The 6815-nt window shown below is 47.0% G+C and overlaps 1 long non-coding RNA gene across 1 annotated transcript in view; it reads left to right on the top strand.

Moving 5' to 3' along the window:
• LOC116979014 overlaps positions 1 to 6418 on the top strand; it is an 18254-nt gene extending 11836 nt beyond the window's left edge. The window contains exons 2-3 of the long non-coding RNA XR_004413614.1: positions 3827 to 3832; positions 6291 to 6418. This is a non-coding gene — a long non-coding RNA (uncharacterized LOC116979014). The remainder of the gene's footprint in view (positions 1 to 3826; positions 3833 to 6290) is intronic.
• Positions 6419 to 6815: the final 397 nt, after the last annotated feature.

Genomic DNA, 6815 nt, shown 5'->3' on the forward strand with positions numbered 1-6815 from the left:
ATAATCTAAGAAAGTTATGCGCTTTAATTATGTTCCACTTTTTGAAGTTTCTTACACCTCCTTTTAACGGTCGTGTTATGCATTTTTCTAATCTTAAATTTGAGTCCATAGTGTATGTGGACATTCACAAAGATTGCTACAATTCTAACCTTGATAGCACTGTCCCACGGTGCGAGTTCGTTCCAATAACTCTCCCGAGTTAAAAAAAAATCAAACTCGTGATAAGCACGGAGAATGAACGTAGCGGGTACACGGAACTCGGGGATGTCTCTTAGTGCTAACGGCAGGCACTCGGGAAGACTCGCTAATGGCAGGTAAGCACGGGAAGACTTGTGAAGATTTTTCAACATGATGAAAAATGTCCACGAGATCCCCGAGTACCGACGAGCGGCCATTACCGTAAATCTCCGAGTTCAAAACAGGGCCAACTCGGGAGAACTCGTGGAATGAACTCGTACCATGGGACAGGGGTTTGACTCTATTGCTGCACAAGTTCATGTCCTTGTATTGATGTGTGTTGTGTATTGCTGTGTTTATTAGATGGGAAATGTTGTTCCTGGTCATGTTAAAATCGTCAAATTCTGTGCGAAACACTTTCTCACACACTTCACAGAACCCAAGAAAGTATTCAGAATCCACCATCAATGAGCCAAAGTCAGATGTTGATGTGTCATATGCTTTATGGTAGATGAATATGAGTGCAGGATCAACTAATGGTGCTTCAGGTCGTAGTAGAGCTTCTCTGCATGTGTGGCATTTTGAGGACAGTTCATGTGAAGTGATGATTCTGCGACAGATGTGACCTGCGATGTAAGCCAGTGTATTCTCTTCAGGGAGATCAAGTGAAATGCTGCAGACTGCATTGTTCTATTTTGTCTTATTGGGAGATAGATGGAGATGGTTTTTTGACTCTGTTTTTTGTTAATGTTTGCAGTGTTAAGATAAAGTTGTCAGGGTCGGGGGAACAGTTTGCACTCACGGATGGCTTTATCAGTTCAGCTACCATAACCATCCGAAAAGCACATTGAAACTCCTTCACTGATGGATTTTCTCGGAATCTGCCCTTTCGCCGAATAGTGGAGAACAAATTCTCTACAACATCCTGGTTGATCCGAGATGTGAACATAAAACAAGCGTCTGTGCTTTCTTTTATGTGCTGCCACAGCTGTGAAATGCAAGAAATTGCTATCTGCCATCCCTTGACAAACAACACATTTTTAGCTCCAAGCACTGTCAAGCTTTGGAGTACAGGCAAGCATGATTCAAAGAATGACATTTCTGACATAGGCCTCCTTAACTTTTTGGGGTCCTTGAAAAACCTGCTGTTAAATAAATCAAACAGTCCATCAATCATTTCAATGAACTCCGCAGTATAAACAGCCTCCCCAGTCAACTTTCCAAGAGCTGCATAGGCGTAGATGTCTGCTGCTACCGAATGGCTAAGAACCTGTGCAGTCTTGTTAATTCTCATTTTAAAGAAGCTGTTTAGAACAAAGTGGTCTCTGCTTAGTTTATGGCCTTTTCTAATGGGCAACTGTGAATCATGTTCATAACATTCATATATATGTGTCCATTTGATATGTTTCTTTGCCATCCTCTCCCTAGACCTCAAATACATACTTCTCCAAATTTGACCGAGTGTTTTTCAACAAGTGGGGTGGGTCATAATAATATAATAATATAATAATATATCTTTTATTGTCATTGCACGTCAGTGCAACGAGATTTAGTGTGCAGCTCCACTGATGTACAAGAAGGTAAATAAATACAATACATAAATAAACAAGCTGAATTGATTGACGTGACCATCTGAGGGAGACTGTCCAAAGGGGGTGGGTGGGGGGGCACTCATTAGGGCCGATTCAGAGCCGCTATAGCTCTTGGGATGAAACTGTTCCTGAGCCTAGAGGTTCGGTCGTAGAAGGCCTTGTAACGTCTGCCGGAGGGAAGTAGTTGAAACAGACCGTGGCAGGGGTGTGATGAGTCCTTATGGATGCTGAGGGCCTTCCTGAGGCACCGCGTGTGGTAGATGCCCTCCAAGGCTGGTAGCTCTGTCCCGATGATCCGCTGCGCTCTGTTGACGACGCGCTGGAGAGCTCTCCTCTCCGTGCAGCTGAGATACCACACAGAGATGCCATACGTTAGTATGCTCTCTGTGGTGCAGCGGTAGAACGTTGTCAGCAGCTGTTGGGGCAGACCAGTCTTTTTTAATGTCCTCAGGAAGAACAGTCGTTGCTGTGCCTTCTTGACCAGCGCGGAGGTGTTTGTGGACCATGTGAGGTCTTCTGAAATGTGAGTGCCCAGAAACTTAAAGCTGGACACTCTCTCCACACTTTCCCCGTAAATGGAGATTGGGGCGTATTCTCCAGAATGGGACCTCCTGAAGTCAATAATCAGCTCCTTGGTCTTGGAGGTGTTTAGTACCAAGTTGTTATTGGCGCACCAGTCCGCCAGGTTCTGCACCTCCGCTCTGTAGTTTGTTTCATCACCGTTGGTGATCAGCCCAATCACTGTTGTGTCGTCTGCAAACTTCACGATGGTGTTGGTGTCGAATGCAGGGACACAGTCGTGAGTGAAGAGGGAGTAGAGCATGGGGCTTAGTACACAACCCTGTGGTGTGCCGGTGCTCAGGGTGATGGTGGAGGACAGGTGCGGGCCCAGTCTCACTGCCTGCGGTCGCTCCGTGAGAAAGTTCAGGATCCAAGCGCATATCGGTGAGCTGAGGCCTTGCTGGTGGAGTTTGGTGGTGAGCTTGGTGGGGATGACCGTATTGAATGCAGACCTATAGTCAATGAAGAGCATCCTCACATACGTGCCCTGTCTGTCCAGGTGAGTCAGGACAGTGTGAAGGGCCAGAGAGATGGCATCCTCTGTCGATCTATTTGCCCTGTATGCAAATTGATGAGAGTCCAGTGAGGCAGGATTTAATATGGGAGAGGACCAGCCTTTCGAAGCACTTCATGGGGATTGGAGTCAGGGCAACCGGCCGGTAGTCGTTGAGGTTCGTGATTTTGGACTTTTTCGGCACCGGCACTATGGTGGCTGTTTTCAGGCACTTGGGGACCGTTGCCAGAGATAGAGATAGATTGAAGATTCTCGTGAATACCTCCGCCAGCTGTACAGCACAGTCCTTTAATACTCTTCCCTGTACACCATCCGGGCCTGCAGCCTTGCGTGGATTGATCCTACGCAGAGCGCACTGTACCTCCTGAGTGCTCAGTGTTAAGGCCTGTCCCTCCGCTATGGCCGGGGTTATTCCACACCTGGTGGTGTTGCCAGTTTCGAACCGGGCAAAGAAGGTGTTTAGTTCGTTGGCCAGTGTGATATCACCGTGGGGGCAGGCGGGGCTGCTCTTGTAGTCAGTGATGTCCCTGACACCCTGCCACATGCTTCTGGTGTCCGCGGTATTGAAGTGGTCTTCTACCCTTTGCCTGTGGATGACTTTGGCCTTTTTTATGCCTCTGTTCAGGTTCGACCTGGCCGCACTGTAAGCAGTAGTGTCCCTGGATTTAAAGGCATTGTTGCGTGCCCTTAGTAGATCCTGAACCTCCTTGTTCATCCAGGGTTTCCGGTTTGGGAACATCTTTATTTGCTTGTCCACTGTGACAGTCTCCACACAGCAGTTGATGTAGGAGAGCACAGTGGATGTGTACTCCTCCAAGTCTACCTCTGTACCACTGGTAGCCTGTTGTGCAAACAGGTCCCAGTCGGTGCGATCAAAGCAGTCCTGGAGTTGTAGGGTTGCGTCCTCGGGCCATATTTTGACCGTCCTTATTGCAGGTTTGGTCTTGCAGATGAGGGGTCTGTATGCAGGCAGTAGAAACAGTGAGAGGTGATCGGATTGTCCCAGGGATGGGCAGGGGAGAGCTCTGTATGCGTCCTTGCTGTTGGTGTACACTTTATCCAACGTGTTTGAGCCCCTGGTAGGGCACTGCACATGCTGGTGGAATTTGCGGAGTGTGGCACGTAGATCGACCTGGTTAAAGTCCCCTGCAAACAATGAAGGCACCGTCGGGGTGAGCATCCTGCTGCTTACAGATGGCCGAGTGCAGCTGTGCTAGTGCTAGGTTAGCATTAGCCTGTGGTGGGATGTATATTGCCATGATGAAAACCACAGTAAACTCCCGAGGCAGGTAAAACAGTCTACATTTAAGCAGTAGGTATTCCAGGTCTGGGGAACAGTAGCTCTCTATTGCAGTGTGGTTGGTGCACCAGTCATTATTGATATAGATGCAGAGCCTGCCACCCTTGCTCTTACCGGAGTCCTTTGTTCTATCAGCACGATGCAGTGACCGGTTGGTCAGGTCCACAGCCCCATCGGGAACCAGCGCGCTGCGCCAGGTCTCTGTGAAGATCAGCACACAGCAGTCTTCCAGGGATCGCTGGGTGTTGATCCAGAGCCTTACCTCATCCAGCTTGTTGTTGAGTGACCGGACATTCGCCAGAAAGACGCTTGGGAGCGATGGTCTATGTGGAGCCCTCCGTAGCCTGTCCTGCACCCCCGCTCGCCTTCCATGTTTCTGCTTCTGTTCCCGGCGCTTGCTCCTTCTTCTGCCCTCTGGAGTGGTGATCCAAGGGACTTTCCTGCCCAGCTCCAACGGGATGGTAAGGGTACTGTAGTACTCACACGCCAGTTTCTCGCAGCCACGTCCGATGTTGAGCAGTTCCGAGCGGCTCCATGTGCGACCAGTCGGGATTGCGATGCGGGTCTTGGATTCCCTCGTCCTGTAGGTGAGTTTCTTCTTATGGTTCCTGGGGTTTCCGGGGTTACTAGGGTTCCTATGGGTTCTAGGGGTTCTGGGGTTTTTAATTACCTTGTTTTTCCAGCCGCGTTCGGTACCGGGCTGCTCCGAGTAAACTCGGGCTTGGGAGCGCAAAGCCGCTGCGTCTGGACGCGCCGCCATCTTCATTTTGAATGCATGCAATAGATCTTGGCTCCCCCATGGATGAAGAAAGGATGGTCTTCTGTCACACCCAAGTTGGTGTAGAGTCGAATATCGCTTGGGCCTTGGTCACAAACCACGGCCTTAGGCTGTAGTCCAATTGCCTTAACCTTCTGTAAACATTCATTGAGTAATGTTTGCAGTTTGTCAGCCGTTGTGCAGTCCTGAAACAGAAAGTAACCTACAGGTTACTTCCATTTCCCCATCAAGCCTCCAACCGTGAAAACGAGAGCATGGTTGGCAGGCCTTGATGTCTTCCCTAGGGATCCAAAGTCCTCAAAACTCTCTACTGAATCTTCAGTAATATTGTAAGAGAGGCCTGCACTTTCTTCAGTAATATTGTAAGAGAGGACTCATTTCATCACAGGAGACTACATATAATGTATCCCTCTCTGTCATCCCTGCTACCCTGTCTTTCAAAAGTTCAAAGATCTTAGGGGGAAACCCAGGCCTCTCTTCAATATTACTCAACCACCTCCGCAGGGATGTAATTGATAGAAGTGTGAAAATGCGCTGGCAGAACTGATATGCACGGGGACTCCGGTGGTAGAGGGACAAGGCAACTACCTTGTCTGAATAACTCCATCGTTTTCCTCTTGGACTTCTTCGTCCGGATGCATTATGCAATTGTAACGCAAAGAAAGACCTTGTAAAAATTCACCAGCTGCTCTGATGAAGTCACTAATTGTCTTAAGGGCCTGTCCCACCAGCATGCGACTGCATGCGGCGAGCGTGACCTAACGTGGTCGCTTGAGCTGTACGGCCTCGCGGGGGGCCCCAATTCGATCGGCGGAGCCGTATGGAGTTTTGCGGGGCTGGTCCGGACATCGCGCGGGGCTCCGAAAAACTGACACTGTCCAAAAACCCGCTCGGCAACGGGTTATAAATAGATAAAGCATTTATATGTGAATAAATTAGCATCTACTACTAATTATAATTAAAAATAGATGTGATGCACCAATTTCAATCTACCAGAAGAAAATCATGATCTTGATTTTTTAAAGATTTTTTTTAAATTAAATCAATTTAAATGTTGTATGAATTATGCTTGAGGAAGTTTTAAATTGATGTTCTTTCTTGAATTAAATATTAGCACGCATTCCATTCGCCTGCACTGTGTAGTCTTATGTATGATTATAATTTTGAGAACATTTTACAAATGAAAATAAAGGGACCATACTTGCCATTACATATTGACCATTAGCAATTATATCAGTTAGGATACAAATTTTTATAATTAGCCAAAGTGAGGGAATATATTTTATTTTAAAAAGGAAAAAATTACTTGCCTCTTTGCTGTTTTAAAGGCTTTGATGAGGATGGAAGGTTCTCATTCTTCCTCTTGAGTAACCTGCGTTGGGAAGACAGAGGTTTCGGCGAGTTAGGAATGTCAAAGAGCATTGGAACTGCATTCCAATTTAGCCTGTTCCTGGTCTGCTTGTTGGAAAACTGGTCAAGTTCAAAGTGTTCAGAACAAAGACGGCAGTCGGTTGACAAGTAGACCGGAGTTTGGTGTGGGAGATCTTGTCGATGAGTATTCTGGACCCACTGTCGACATCTGAAATTACAGAAAATATCATATATGATTAACTAATAAGAAAAAAATTGATTATAACTACATACCTGCAGAATGGATGATATATCACAAGTGCAATTGTTTTCAGTTGTGGGAAGAGACCTGTATATTGAAGATGCATTTTGCCTCTAATATGTCAATTTACCTTAAATGTAGAAGAGCTTATTAAAACCTTCTTACAAAGACCATTTAAGTATTTTCTTTTTATCCTCTTTTGGACCGAAGAAACTAGCAGGATTTCCAACTCTCACGCAGAGAGAGCGAGGGAAGCAGAGAGACAGGGCAGAGAGGGGGGG

This window comes from Amblyraja radiata, chromosome 12, assembly GCF_010909765.2.
Source record: "Amblyraja radiata isolate CabotCenter1 chromosome 12, sAmbRad1.1.pri, whole genome shotgun sequence".
In the NCBI taxonomy this organism is placed as follows: domain Eukaryota; kingdom Metazoa; phylum Chordata; class Chondrichthyes; order Rajiformes; family Rajidae; genus Amblyraja; species Amblyraja radiata.